We start from the raw sequence: 15,990 nt of genomic DNA on the forward strand, positions 1-15,990 counted from the left end.
TGGGATTTCTGCACTTTTTGCATTAAATATTTAACACTCATAAAGTTTTTAAAAACACTCACAGTCACCGGATGATGTCATCAGTGATGTCATTTGACACGTCATCAAAGATGTCAGTGACCATATCATGATTGATGTAATATTTGAGGTCATAAGTAGTGCATTGCTGAGGGCGCGAGTTATAGTTAGCTCAGCTAACTATAACTGCTGAATTTCACTGGTTTTGTACGAGTGAAACCTGAGACTAACTATAATGTTCATATAACCTTTATTTTTTCAGTAAATTACAAAGCTTTTTTTATTCCATTTCCGAACTATAATGTCCCTAGAACCTTAATTTTTTTCAGTGAATTTCTAAGGTTTTTTTAAATACTAATTCCTAATTATAACGTCCCTGTAACTTTGGGTTCTTTCAGTGAATTTCTATTTTTTTAAAGTATTAGTCGCATTTGCAGAATGGTGGAGAAAGGGGGCTGGGTTTCTGACCAGCTCTCAGGAATCCTACTGAGCAGGATTTACAGGAGGTCCCAAGAGGGCTTCATCGCCTACAAAGTCCCTCAGGAGTAAAGTGGACTTCATCCCCCAACCAGTAGCGTACCAGGAGGTGAGTTTGCAGAGTGGTGGAGAAAGGGGGCGCTGCCGCTGTAGACCTCTTAGCAATCCCGCTGTGTGGGACTTACTGGCTGTAACAGGAGGGGTAGCTGCCCCCCCAGGACCTCCTTGGGGGTCAACTACCCCTCCTGTTACCTCCATTAAGTCCCACACAGCAGGATTGCTGAGAGGTTGACGGAAGCCACGCCCCCTTTCTCTATCACTCAGCAAACGCACCTCCTGGTGCACTACTAGTGGGTGATGAAGTCCACTTGGATATTTATAGTCCTTGGGGACCAACTACCCCTCCCATTACCTCCAGTAAATCCCACACAGTGGGTTTGCTGAGAGGTTTTTGGTGGAAACGACCCCTGTCTCCACCACTCTGCAAACATGCCTCCTGGCGTACTACCAGTTGGAGGATAAAGTCCTCTTGGCTTTGGAGGGTACTTGGGGGCCAACTACCCCTCCTGTTACCTCCAGTCAGACCCACACAGCTGGATTTCTGAGAGATTGCCGGAGACCACACCTCATTTCTCCCCTACTCTGCAAATGCACCTCCTGGCGCACTTTACTCCTGACGCCCTCAGGAATCATGATTGTGCACACAGTGTCTGTGTGTACGTAAGACCACGGTTTCACAACTGTGCCCAACGCTGCCGAAAAAATAAAAAAACATTATAAATACGGAGAATTTCAGGGAATAATACACTCAAAGTCTCCAAACCCTGCTGCCCCAAAAGCTATGCTGTACATACCAGTGCAAGAGAAAGGTGAAATCGGGCTCCAACACCGAAACTGCAACGACTTCTGGACTACAGTGATCAACGTCAAATTTACGTGCTTGCTACCATAGCGTAGATGGAAAGAGATGTAGGACTAGGGATAGCCCAAACACTTGAATCCTAGACTCGCCATATTGAACAAGAAAACAAAATGAAAACTAATCGCGAAAATCACCTCTGAATATGAAGTGTCCTAGCCTTGTTCTAACATAAGGTACTAACATAAACCCAACAACAACACACAACCATATGTCTGCCATAAATTAAAATAGAGGACTACGAAATATTTTGCGGAATAATCCAATTACTCCATTTGATATACGAGTGACCAGTTACACCAAATGAAAGTGCCGTAATAAATTCAAAATGTGCATATACGTGTAATGCCGACCACAACACTGTGACAGATCTTCATGTTTACTCAATATGCTGGTAGCAAGAAATAATACTTAATAATGTAGATCATGAAAAAATCCATGGTTAATAGTGATCAGATAGATAGAAAAACTTGAGTGAACAGTATTGTCTAGGAAAAAAGGAAGTTGTGCTGGACAGTGAAGAGCGAGTCGATGAACATGAATGAAATAGGGATGCAGCATATATAAGCAAGAACATGATATTCACAAGAAAACCTAATAACTTCCATAAAGTGAATCAGACAAGTCCTAGCTGTGAGCAGTTATAGTAAACTGAGTGAAAAATGTGCTGAAGGTCGCAGTCTATAACCCTCATTCTGAAGTATACCAAATTGTATAGCCTTTCTACAATGTGTTTCTGTGAAAATTATGTTGAAAATAGTGTATTACATGTATTTGACAGTGTTTATATGAAACAGCTCATGTCAATTTTGTCATTCAAACCCATTGGTGACATAGTGTCAAACTGTTTAATCCCAAAACATTCCCTCTGCAATAAATATTTTGTAATGTTGCAGCCAGGTGAATTCTTTAGTACTTCAATGATCTGGAAGTGAAGTTGAGAGAACATATGATTAGATTCAATCCAGTCGACCGCCAAACTAGAATTCATATTCTTAGTTTGAATCATACTCTTGTGTTCAGTAATGCGGGTCCTAATTTTTCTCTCTGTTTTGCCAATGAACATTAGCCAACTAGGGCATCTATGCTGTAAATCAAATTGTTGGAATTGCAATCCGCCAAATGGCTTAACTTGACAGTAACTTCTTAAGGTTTTTGGATCTTATCTAGGCATACAGGGGTTTATGCTTGAATATTCCCAGAAATTCAGACTTACTCAGGAATAACTCCCATCTTGTGTTGATGATACTTCTGATTCTTTTAGAGCTTGTTGAATATTTTGATACAAAAACAACTCGTTCTGCTTTTGGTTTATCCAGTTTTTTCAATAAACTGTTGCGATCAATAGTCAAGGTTCTTGTTTCTGCATCTTCTAGAATCTGTATGGGATAGCCCCTGGCTAAATATCTTTGTTTCTGTTCTTGTAAAGTTTATCTACATGTGTTCAAACCTGAACCAATTCTTTTAATTCTGAGAAATTGTGAATATGGCCAATTCCGAACTAGACTGGCTGGATGAAAGCTTTGATACATCAATTATTTCTGTCTGTCGATTTGCAATAGGATCGTGTCATGATACCCACTTCCGTCTTTTCTACCCAGACATCCAAAAATGAAATCTGGGTCTCATTGATAGAGTGAGTGAATTGAATCTGGGATTCTCTGTACTTAAATTCTGAATTTAAGGCCCCAGATTTTCTTTGTTGTTCTGCCAAATGATGAAAATTTCATCAATATAGCAATAATAGAATATTACATTCTCTTGCCATGTGGACTCCTGAAAGATTTTGTCATCCTCAAATTTCACCATGAAGGTGTTGGAGGACACCAGAGCTGCCCCAAACCACATTGATATCCCTGTCTGTTGAAGAACAAATTCTTCTTGCCATTTGAAATAACTGTGGTGAAGGCAGAAATGTAAACTCTAATATGAAAATGTTGTGTGCTCTGACATCTATATGTTGAAGTAAAGCCCACCAATAGCTTCTAAACCTTCTTGATGTGGACTTGAGGTGTACAATGACAAGACTTCTATCGCACAAAGCCACCATTAATTCATGCCTCTTCATGGCAGGGTCTGTTATTTCAGTAAGAAATCAGAAGTATTTATTACATAGGACCTCCACTTTTGGACAAACGGTTGCAAAAAAAGTCCTAAAATTTGCCCATAGGTTCAAAGAGTGAGTTGCAGCCCGATGCTATGGGACAAAATGGTGGATCTAAATTATTCTTGTGAATTTTCTGCAGCATATATAGCTACAATCATCTTGGCTTCTTCACTATCAAAAACGATCTAGTAGAAGTACTAATCCATTTACACAGCTTTATCACACACAATTTGGAGCAGCAATAATAGTTTTGTTGTGGGGTCTTGTTGCAACCTCATGTAAGTGGTTGTGTCTCTAACATGTTGATTCACTTTGTCTTGATAATAAATTCTGTCTATCATGACCAGATCTCCTCTCTCGTCCGTGGTTGAAATATGATGTCAGAGTTGTTTGCCAATGCCTTCAAAATGTTAATTTCTGTTCTGGAAACATTAGTGATTCTTGTCTTGTTGAACTTTAAGGACTTTATACTTTTTTTGACCAGTATTTCGAATGTATCCAGCATTTTATGTGACATTGGTGCTTGAAGCGTACTCTTAGGTTTAAATTCCTTAAAAGCTGGTTCCTCTTGGTCACATTTAGGTGGAACAAAGTTCTCAAAGAAATGTCTCAATCTTAGGTTCCACATAAATTTGAAGAATGCAAGCTCACATTTCAATTCATTTTTCTTATTGGTCGGAACAAATGATGTTCCTTTGTTAACCCCTTCACTGTAGGGCGTTTTCACCTGCTGTGCGGGGGAAGGGGAGCTGCACGCGGCGCCGCCGTGCTTGTGACGAGCTCAGCTCGTCATGAGGCTCAGTGGAGCTGCACTCATGGCCACAACCGTTTTGGAACATTCAGCACAGCGGTGAAATTATCCCCGCGTTCGAAGGTTCCAACGGCCATGACGAGCTCGGCTCGTCATGAGTGCAGCTCAACCATGCCTCATGACAAGCTGAGCTCGTCATGAGCACGCAACGGGTTAAATACCGCTATTTTTCTAATTCCTCTCTGGGTTTTAGTGCGGATGTTTGCAATTTTTGGATATGTTGTTCGGGAGGTTGGTCTGTGTCCAGTGCGTTGGATAAAAAAGCCACTGATGTAGAAGCTTGACTCAAAACAGTTATTGTTGAGGTTGTATTGGATTCATCTGTTGTTTGAGCCACTGGTTTGAGAGGTAAACGGGATGCTTCGATGTCTTTGTCCGAAACTACACTTTCCTCTGAAGATGTCATCCTTGTTTGAGTGTTTAATCTTCGCTGTGCATACATTTCCACCCATGTATAATCTTTGTTTAATTTGTAGTCAGTTGTATCTCACTTAACTTTGTGTAATTTTCCTTCTTATAGTTCCTTCTCATAATCATCGAGCTTAATGTTTAGCTCATCCAAAGTTATTAACCCCTCCCCTGCTGGTGACGGAACCACTCCGTTATCAGCTGCGGTCGGGCTGTGCTGATGACGGAGCAATTCCGTCACGGCCCGCTCGGCACGCCTGCGCGGCACGGATTCCGCTGAGCGTTCCATTGAGCGGGCGGAGCCGTGACAGAACCGCTCCGTCATGAGCACAGCGCGACCGCGGCTGGTGACGGAGCGGTTCTTTCACCAGCATGGGCGCGCCGCGCGCCCCCCCCGCCCCCTTAGCGCTGCAGCGGAATAGCCGCCGCAGCGAAGGGGTTAATTTCCATATGTCAGGTTCCATCCTAGCTTCCAAATCTCTCTTTATAGTATACATTTCTTCTTCCACATCATGAACGGTATGTGAAAGCTCTTCAATTAAGAGTAAGATGGGGGGCGTGGCCAAGCAGCATGGCCGACAGGACGTGAGCTTCACCAGCTCCCGTCTAGCGGACCCCGAAATCCTAAATAAGATCCTGCCTGGGCTCCGTTTTGCCACAAATAACGTTTGATCGCCCTGCTGACCGCGGGGGGACCCTCCTGGCCGAATCGCAGCCGGCGCAGCACACCGGCGCCGCCGGGAACGAGTGTTGGTGTCCAGGGGACGGCCGTCGCACCTACGCGAGCCCGTGGTCTGGGCCTGGGCGGCCGGAAGAGGCCGGGCCCTGTGGAGCCCCTGTTCGACGGGGGGAGACAGAGCGGTCGGTGGGGGCCTTGCTGGCTCGAGACCTTATCCCGGACGCACCAGGAGGAGGCCAGGGATCCTGCGGACAGCGGCGGGGAGCGGCCCACTGTTGGGGGAGTCACGGCCCCGGCAATTGCCCACGCGCGCTCCGAAGAGCGGAGAGGGACCCCCGACGCCCGTGTGAACACCTCGGAGGCGGGCCCCCTTGATCCAGACACGGGGAGGCCTGCGCAGGTACAGGGTGGAGCGGCGGGAGCATCGGGGACAGGAGCGCGCCCCTCCCCCACGGAGCCGCCATCTTGGGGACTGCTGATCGGCAATTATAACGGGCCTGGACCTGGGGTGAGGCGGGCCCGTTCTCCTGCAGGCATTTCCGGGGAGTGGGCCTGGGGCCCAGAGTAGCAGCGTGGGACTGGACTGGTAGCGGGGAGCCGGCCTTTGTTGCCCCCAGCCTACCTGACTACGGAGATGCGGGGGCGTGGGTCGTGAGACTCACCACTGGCCCCCTGAGAGCCCTGGCCTTGTGGGCACAACGTTGAGCGAGGTTGGCATCGGCGCGGCCCGTGACCCTGGGGCCCACCATCTGACTGTTGGGAATAAGCTTGCCTGCTGGAGAGGCCGGGCCGCTCCTGGCCGCGAGACACAACGACGGACAGTGACGAGCCTGCTAGCGATCGAGGCCGGCTACTCGAGAGGTGGAGTCTTGTGGCCGCCCGGCTGAGACCTGAGACCTGAGGATACCACGGGTGGGGCTCTGTGATCTGCCGGATTTGGACCGTGATTGTACTGACTGGCTGGGGACGCGGGGGTTCCTGCCGGGCCCCTGGGCCTGCGGAGTCTACCTGCGACGTGCATGCCCTGAGGCTGTCCTCGGCCTGTGGGGTGACGGCGGCGGAGGGCCCGACTTCCTACGAGTGGGTTAGAGAGCCGAGAAGAGAATCCCCCCGGTCCTGGCTGCCAACTGGGGTACAGTGGGTTTGTGACCGCTGATACTTCACAGACGAGCCACACTTCCCTTGGGAGCACACTGGAGTTGCGCAAAGACAGGATGTCCCGCTCGACGCAACCCAACACGATCACCCAATACACCACGCAAAGGCTGCCGTCCCAGAGGATCACACGCCAAACGGGCCAAGATGAGGTGCCGGAGAGCCCGGGCGAACCCTCCCGCGCAGAGTTGCTGAAGGCCATACAGGGCTCCCATTCAGCGCTGGAAAGGCAGATTGAGACCGTCTCGATAGACGTCAATCTCTTGCGGACGGACCTCCGTAAGGTGGCGGACAAGGTCACGGATGCTGAGGGCAACATTGAGCAGCTACAGGGGGAAGTGGCCTCCCTTAGGAAGACGGTCACGCACCTTACGGGGACGACGAGTGCCCTGGAACAGAGAGCGGAGGACGCGGAAGGAAGGGCGCGTCGCAGTAACATAAGAGTCCTAGTGGTCCCGGAGCGACGGGAGGCTGGTAATCCTGAACGCTTCCTGGAAACATGGATCAGAACGAAGCTGCGTCCACGGGATCTCTCAGAGGTGTTTGTCATTGAGCGGGCTCATCGAGCACTGGTCCCCCCGCCGCGTCTGGGGGCGCCCCCAAGAGCCTTGATCGCCAAAATATTGAACTATTGAGATCGGGACTGCATCCTGCGAGCAGCGAGGGAAACGCCGGATCTGGCCATTGAGAACAAATGAATCTCTATATACCCTGACTATACGCACCAAGTTCAAGAACAGAGAAAATCCTTTCTGGGGGTTAAGCAGAAGCTCCGTGCGATGCAATTGCAATACATGCTGCTCTATCCCGCCAAACTTAAAGTGCTCGCGCAGGGCAGGGCGCACTTCTTCGAATCCCCGGAGGAGGTATGGGAATGGCTGGAGGTCAGAGGAGACGGCGTGCCGCCGGGTGAACGGGGTGGGCCTAAGGAGATGTGGGGAAGTCGTCCCCAGCGGCAGCACCGGAGCAGACGGAGACGCCGCTCTACGACGGAGAGCACTGAAGAACCTAGAATCACGGTTGGGGCGGATGGTGCTATGCTCCTGGAACCTTTGCTGCTGGGGGCCGGGTCGGGGACCCCGACCCAGCTGGAACCGGGGGAAATCCTGGTCCCGGACACGATACAGACTGCGGAGCAGGGCACGACGCCATCGGATTTGGTGGTCCCAGAGACTGGTGGAGTTGCAGCCCCAGTGGAGAAGGGCCCGCCGTAAGGTGATATGGGAACAGTGTATATTGTATCTGGTTGGCTTGAGTGGCTCCTAGGGGGGGACAAAGGAATCTATGTATAATGTCTGACATTGTGCCCGGTACCGCCAGTCTTCACATTGTAGGGTGGGGCGGGGTGCCGTCCGTTATGATTGGGGGTCGGTGTGCTGGTGACGGCTTTAGACCCACCTTGTCAATGTGTGTTTTCACGGAGCCTGACGTACCTTAAGTAGACATGGGGTCATGCGGGGAGCTGGGTGGTTCAAGTTTTGTAGTGGTGTGGGGGTGTGATGGGTAGTGTGGGTTGTGTGGGGTGGCTGGGTACGACCTGGCACCAGCAGGGGAAGGGCGGGGTGACATGTTGGATTGTTGCCGTCATCCTGCTCGTGGGTGGGGGTGGAGGGGTATGTTCCTTGAAAGTTACGAAACAAGGGGGTTGGCGGGTGGGGGGGGAGTTTTTGAAGTATTTTGTTACAGGCATCATGTGTATCACCGTTCGGGCCCTTAGGAGGCGGTATGTTGACAGTAGATTTCATGGCCCGGCTGGGCGTTCACAGGGAACATGGGATACAAATTCCTAACATGGAACGTGCGTGGGTTGGGCACTTGCACCAAAAGACACAGGGTCCTATCTTTCCTCCGGAGACATGGCATTTCTATCGCATGTTTGCAAGAAACACATCTGAATGAGGAGGGTGCGCAAAAACTGGCTAAAAAATGGCGGGGTCAGGTGTTTCACTCCTCCTTTTCTACATATGCGTGGGGGGTGTTGATCTGGGTGGCTCCCGGGGTCCCCCTTGCTGTGCAGTATGCTGAGGCGGACATTGAGGGCAGGTACCTACTGTTGAGAGTGAAGTTGAATGGGAGTGACCTTACACTACTTAATTCATATGCGCCCAATGTAGATGACGCAGCCTTTTACTCCCAAGTTCAGGAGGTCCTGGTATCGGATTTGGATAGCCCTCTCTTATGGTTTGGGGATTTTAACTGTGTTCTGGATCCTGTCCTCGACAGGTATCCCCCCCGTGAGGGAACGAAACCCCGCATGACGGCGAAACTGCGAGAGGTAATGTTTAATTTGGGGGCTGCGGATGTGTGGCGCCAGGGTCACCCCTCACAGAAGCTGTACACCTGTTACACTCCAACGCACAACACCCATAGCAGGTTAGATAGGATCCTTGCTGCAAACATCGATGCGTCGTTTTCATTAACGATCACACATCTGGCCCGATTCCTGTCCGACCACTCTCCAGTGTTGTGCGCCATGCAGGAGATTGACCGGCCTTGCCGCCCCCGCACTTGGCGGATGCCTATGGACCTTTTACAGGACCACGTGGGGAGGGATCATGTACAGACGGCCCTAACAAACTATATTGATCTGAACTGGGAAGGGGGCGAAATACCCCTATCGACGAAATGGGACGCTTTGAAAGCGGTGATACGGGGGGAATGTATGGGCCTCACCTATGGGGTCAGGCAACAGCTGACTCGCGAGCTGAAGGAAGCAGAAGATACCCTGCTGATTAGGCAGGCCTCACCGGACCCTGGGGAACCAGAATTGGCGTCGGAGCGCGAGGCCCAGGAACGCATACACGATATACTTACTCGCCTCGATAAGTTTACTCTGGGTCAATTCAGACAGCGTCTTCACCGGGAGGGGGACAAGTCCGGCCGACTGTTGGCCTGGATTTTGTGGAAAGAGACAGCCCCAGCATGGATAGTAGCCCTGAGGGGCTCTGATGGGGCTCTGGTGCATTCGGAACCGGATATTCTCCAGGTCCTTCGGACCCACTTGCAGCAAGTGTATACGGCGGATCCCCTGGTCACGGACGCCTCATATCAGCCTTACCTCCAGGGACTGACTCTTCAGGCCCTCTCGAGAGAAGAGGCAGAGGAGTTGGATGGGGCATTGACGCTTCACGAAGTGCGGGTGGCAATGGCTGGTCTCCCAAGGGCTAAGTCCCCGGGTAGAGATGGGTTCCCTTCCGAATTCTACCACACGTTCGGGGACATACTCGGCCCCCTCCTCCTCCAGGTCTTCCTTAAGGCGCTGGAGGATGGTTCCCTCCCGCCTACAATGTATCAGGGTGAGATTTGCATGCTCCTGAAGCCGGGTGGCGACGAGTGTGATCCCGCGGCCTTCCGCCCTATAACGATGATTAACACGGACGTGAAGATCCTGACAAAACTGTTGGCCACTCGCCTGGCGCCACTCATGGCCCAGTTGGTACACCAGGACCAGTGTGGGTTCATCCCTGGCCCCAACACCGCAATGAATCTACGGCGGTTGAACCATATCCTACATGAGGTGCGCGGCGGAGAGAATCCCCAGGTCCTGGTCTCGATAGACTTAGCCAAAGCGTTTGACACTGTTAGTTGGGGGTACCTGTTAGAGGTGCTTCGAGGGGTAGGCCTAGGGCCCGTATTTTGCAGATGGATCCAGATACTGTATCAAGCACCTCGAGCCAGGGTTAAACTTGGGGCTGCACGCTCAGAGGATTGGGCGCTGGGGAGGGGCACCCGACAGGGTTGCCCCCTCTCACCGCTCCTGTTTGCCCTGGCGATTGAGCCATTGGCTGTTGAGGTCCGGACTACGATGTCCCAATCGGGGATCAAAGTGGGGAACACTGTGCACACGGTTTCCTTGTATGCAGGCGATGCCCTGTTTTATTTAACTTCTCCGCGGGAATCGCTGCCAGTCTTGCTACAGCTGCTGGACCGTTTTGGGTCAGCCTCGGGCCTGCGCATTAACGCAGGAAAGTCCCTGATCTTCCCCCTAGCGGGATATGATGCGGACATGCGTGGGGACTTGCCTAACCTGGGACTGCGGTGGGAACTGGAGGCCTTCCGCTATTTGGGGATCCAGGTGGCACCGTCAGATGAACAGTTACTGGCCCGGAATGCGGATCGGGGGATTAAATCCCTGCAGCAGTCGGTGTCCTTTTGGAACACACTGCCTCTCTCCCTGATGGGGCGCCTGGCGGTGGCCAAAATGGTAATGTTACCGAGAGTGCTATACACCTTGCAAAACTCTTTGTGCCCGCTTCCCCAGCGAATATTTCGTACCCTTAACACACTCCTCACGTCCTTACTCTGGGCGGGCAAGCGAAGTAGAGTTGCCCTGCACACAATTGTCTGGAGCTGGGAGGAAGGGGGCCTGGAGGCGCCTAGATTTGACCTATATTACTATGCGGCCCAACTATTGCCGGCTGCCAGGTGGTTCGCAGACTCAGACAACTGGGAACTGCAGCTCCTGGCGGGTAGAGCGGATGAGAGAACGGTACAACTGGCTCTGATGCACGGGAGAGGTGCGGATGGGGCACTGCCATACATAGTGCGACACACGGCGGCAATCTGGCAGCGCTTCGTGGAAAAAATCTTACGTAGAGCCCCATTCCACAGGGAGCTGCCAGTATGGATCCTGGCCCCAGTGATGGCCATGGAGGAACACATCCCTTTCCGAGAGTGGAGAGCAGGCGGTTGCGAGCTACTGGCAGACCTTTACCCAGATGATATGTTTTTGACCATCGAGCGGGCAACGGAGACCTTCGGACTCAGTGGAGGCCAATACCTGCAATATAGGGGCCTTCACGACATGGCGCGGGACACCTGGCCGCAATTCCCTGAGGCACCCCGACGTCCCATACCCTCAATATTATCCTCTCCTGTGGTAGGGGCAGGAGATTGATAACCTTATTGTATTCGGCTATGCGACGGGACTCCACCCCGCCGATCCCCCCGGCCTGGATGGCATGGGAAGCTGACCTGGGGCTTGCTTTGGAACCGGAGCAGCGCAAACGCATAGGCGCCCTTACCCGGAAGGTGTCGTGTAACGCAAGGTTTAAATTGATTCATTTCAATTTTATGCACCGCACATATGTGACACCGGTCACCCTGAGACGTATTTCCCCGGAAAAAAGGGACGATTGTCCCAGATGTGGTGCGGCGGGAGCGGCCTTCCTCCATCTGGCATGGGACTTCCCGTTGGTCAAAGCATTCTGGCGGTCAGTGGTGGAGCGCATTCGTACGGTTACCGATCTCCGGATGGAGTTGACTCCCCTTCATTGCTTGTTGGCCTTGGTCCCTAAACCCAGGAAGCGTAACCTGTCATACAAGATGTTACAACTGCTATTGGTGTTGGCGAGGAGAAGGGTAGCGATTACATGGATGGGACAGAGGGCCCCAGAGGTGTCGCAGTGGCTTAGAGATGTGGGGGAATGGTCCCTAGCAGAGGAAACATTCATGCAGCATGTGCGTAGGGATGAGAAGCTGCAAGAAGACTTACTTGCGTGGAGAATGATGCGTGTGCAGGGAGCGACTGCTGAGGATTCGGAGGGCACGAGTGCGGAGTTGTTCACCCCTGAGGGTACAGGGTCCGAAAGTGAGGGTGGAGGGGAGGGGGAAGGAGAGTGCTGAATTGGTGCAGGGCCTAGCCTGCCACGCACGTATATGTTCAATCGTGGTGGTGTTGAGTTTCAATCCCGGAAGGTTTTCCTTCTTATTTTTGTTACACGTTGCTGTCTCATCTGCCCCTGGGAGTGCCATACTGAGGTGAACGAACTGTATACACATTGTTTTTTTCCTACTCGATGCCAGTTTTGGGGGGGGGGGAGGTCTATCGGGGAGTTGGGAGGTAACCTACATAAAAGCAACACAAAAAGCGGATCAGATTATCCTGCCGCACAGATGCATTGCCATGTTCTCCATTGTTCTGACACGCTACCATCTACCGCCGCCCAGCCTTCGGGATGTGGGCTGATGGGCGATATGATACTCAACTGTAGATTTGAAGATTATGGTAATTGCAAATGGTACTGTTTGTTTTGTATATGAGATGATTCTGCAACAAAAATAAAGTTTTCACAAAAAAAAATTAAGAGTAAGATGAGCTCCAGTGAACACTTATTTAGTATAGCACACCATTTCTTCATAAACATGCTGGTATGTTGAACTCTAAAAATCATGGGTTTGATAGGAAGTCTTAGATCTTATTTATTTATTTATTTAAAGGTTTATATAGCGCCAGAATCGACTCCAAGGAGTATCTCTGCGCTTATGTGGGAGCATATCAGTTGTTCATGGGGAGACTGTAAGTTGTTTAAAAACAGAAAAGAGAGGTTTTAAGTATTTTCCTAAAAACAAGATGGTTTGAACATTCTCTTAGTTGAAGAGGGAGTTCGTTCCAATGTTTACATCCAAGGTATGAGAGAGATGTACCCCCAATCTCACTCTCCTGATTCTAGAAACTTTCAGCAGGTATTTAGTGCTGGAGCACAGAGCTCTCGAGGGGAGATAGGGAATAAACTTTTCTGACAAATAGCTGGGGCCAAAATTGTGCAGTGCCTTGTGAATGGTACAACAGACCTTGAACTTTATCCGTTGGCGTATTGGGAGCCAGTGGAATTTTAGAAGGGGAGGGCGGGAAGCTGATCCAGGCGGCATTTTCAAGACCAGACGTGCCGCCGTGTTTTGAACCACTTGTAGTCTATTAATTGAAGCTTCATTGGCAGAAAGCAACAGGCCATTGCAATAGTCTAGACGGCTCAGTATAAGTGCCTGAGTCAGAGTCTTTCGAACAGAGTCTGGGAGTAACGGAAAGACTCGTCGGAGTAGGCCCAGGGTGTGAAAGCATGCACCAACTATCTGGCCAACATGCTCTTTAAAAGTAAGAGCTTGGTCTAGCCGAACTCCCAAGTTTTTAACAGAAGTTTTTGGAACATGAGGCTTTCTAATATTGATGGGCCACCAATTTGGGGACCATAAAACAGGGGCCTCTCCAAAAAGTAGGAGCTAGGTTTTCCCGATGTTACATTGAAGGAAATTACTCCTCATCCACTGTGAGATAGCATTCATGCCCAGAGAGAAAGTCTCCTGGATGGTAGGAATAAGTTAATCGAAAGCGAAAAGTAGCTGCGTATTGTCTGCATATGATATTGGAACAAACCCATATATTCTTAGAACATTAGCCAAGGGAGCCACATAGATGTTAAATAGAGTCGGGCTCAGACAGGAGCCCTGTGGAACTCCCTTGGTAAGTCCCATGGGTGCCGAACGATACGAGCCTAGAGTAACCGTCTGTGTCCGGCCAGATAGAAAACTTGCCATCCAGCGAAAGGCAGAGTCCCTTAGTCCCATTTCCTTTAGCCTTCTGAGCAGAATTTGATGGGCGACGGTGTTGAATGCGGCGGATAGGTCCATTAGCACCAGAATCATACAATGGCCCTTGTCTAGGGTCATTCTGATGTTATCTGTGACCTCTAGAAGGGCTGATTCAGTGATATATTTTGGCCTGAAGCCTGAGTGTGAAGGGTCTAGGCTGCCTGAAGATTCGACAAAGCTAGAGAGGTACTTGTTGACATGTCTCTCTAATACTTTACTCAGAAAAGGTAAGAGTGAAATGGGACGAAGATTGGTCAGGTCGGTCAGAGGAGCCTTCGTGTTCTTTTGAATGGGCATTATCTGTGCTGCTTTCCATTCCGATGGAACATGACCTTCTTTCAATGGTTATGATCTTCAGGTATTCTTTTTACTTTATGGCGTGGATTTAGCTCTGAGTAAGTGTTGGCTTCTTAACTGGCCACATTTGGGATAGGCATGAGTAGCTGTGTCTGCACAATTTTCCGAGTATTTACAAAGTAAATGTTTATCACTCTTTGGGTGAGACCTTTGGCTTTATAGTTCTTTATCCTTGGTACCGGGCATTTAATATTATCTTCAGCAGCTGTTCATATTTGTATATCTGCATGTTCATCACCATTATCATTGTGCAGTCAGTACATTCGTATGTTTAGTATATCCTTATGTGATTTCACGTTCCTACAAACAAAAAGTATTATTATCAGATTAATGTTGATATTTGTCTGATTACACAATATAAATAAGATTCATGTAGAGAAATTTCGGTTTGATGACAATGTTTTATTATTTCCGATAAATTCATTGGCTGTGCACACTGAGCCCAAGTTTCCAGGTACACGTGGCTTATTACCGTTCTATAGTTACGCATGCAAGGCAGCATAGGCTTAAGTCAGCACACACAGGAGTAGTTTGAGAGAATTTAGTGATTTTGTATACAGGAGTGCACAACACATCCACGTCATTTACACTGCTTTCTTCTGGGCCAACTATGCACAATAAATTAAAAGGCTGGGGTTCTATTTACAAAGGCATTTTGGCATAAGTAGAGTAGTACTGTTCTCTTACATGCATTTGTGAGTTGACCTCAAAACAGCTAAAATGGGAATATTCAGCGAATATTTGTATACAATTAGTACAAATAGAAAGGAGTGTGTCCTCTTCGCACTTTTACTAACAGGCAGTTGGATGTTTCGACATCGACTCACAAAGGTACGTAAGAATTGGTAAAAAATATACTCCTATAATATTAATCCCCATATTACAAGATGCTTTTGTGAATGGGTCCCAAAATCTCCTACTTCTTCACAGGAAATATAGGGGAATATTACCAAGGGCATTATCGCTGCTTTAGCAGGAATATTTCCCGCTAAAGCGGCGATAATTGTATCGCCCTAATACCTAGCTGTCGCTAACACCAGTTAGCGACAGCTAGTAGGAGATAGTGGGCATTTAGGTGCCCACTTTGTATGTCAGCGATAATTATCACTAATGACATGCAAAGTGGGCGTGCCAAGATGTTAGCGACTAGAAACTGTCGCTAACATCTCTATCTCCTATTACAAACTTTTGGAAATAATCGTGCTAAGCGCGATTATCTCCAAAAGCTAACGCCTGCCCAGAGCTGTTCTTAGCCATGTTATCCAATGGTAGGTGGATAACATGGCTAAGAGCATGTGCTCGGTAATGCATGAATATCGCTGACTTTACAGCGATATTCATGCATTTCGGCCGATTTTTATCGCTTAGGAGAAAAACCTTGATAATAGCAAGACTCCTAAGCGATAAAAATCGGCGGAGCTCGGCGATATTAATATTGCCGCTAAACCAACATAGCGATAATCATCGCTAGTTGTTGGTAATATGCCCCATAGTGTGATGCACACAGATATTACAGTTGTCAGGTTCCATGTAAACCAGTCCCCTTTAACAACTGCCATCAGGCTCATATCTGACATTTCTATAATCTCAGTACTATCTTGTAGAAGTAAAAAAAAATGCCAGCAACATGCTCAGGAACCATGCAAGGATATCAATCGACCCAGAAATTGTGGTATGTTCTATAACTCCTG

The sequence above is a fragment of the Lissotriton vulgaris genome, chromosome 6 (assembly GCF_964263255.1).
Source record: "Lissotriton vulgaris chromosome 6, aLisVul1.2, whole genome shotgun sequence".
In the NCBI taxonomy this organism is placed as follows: Eukaryota; Metazoa; Chordata; class Amphibia; order Caudata; family Salamandridae; genus Lissotriton; species Lissotriton vulgaris.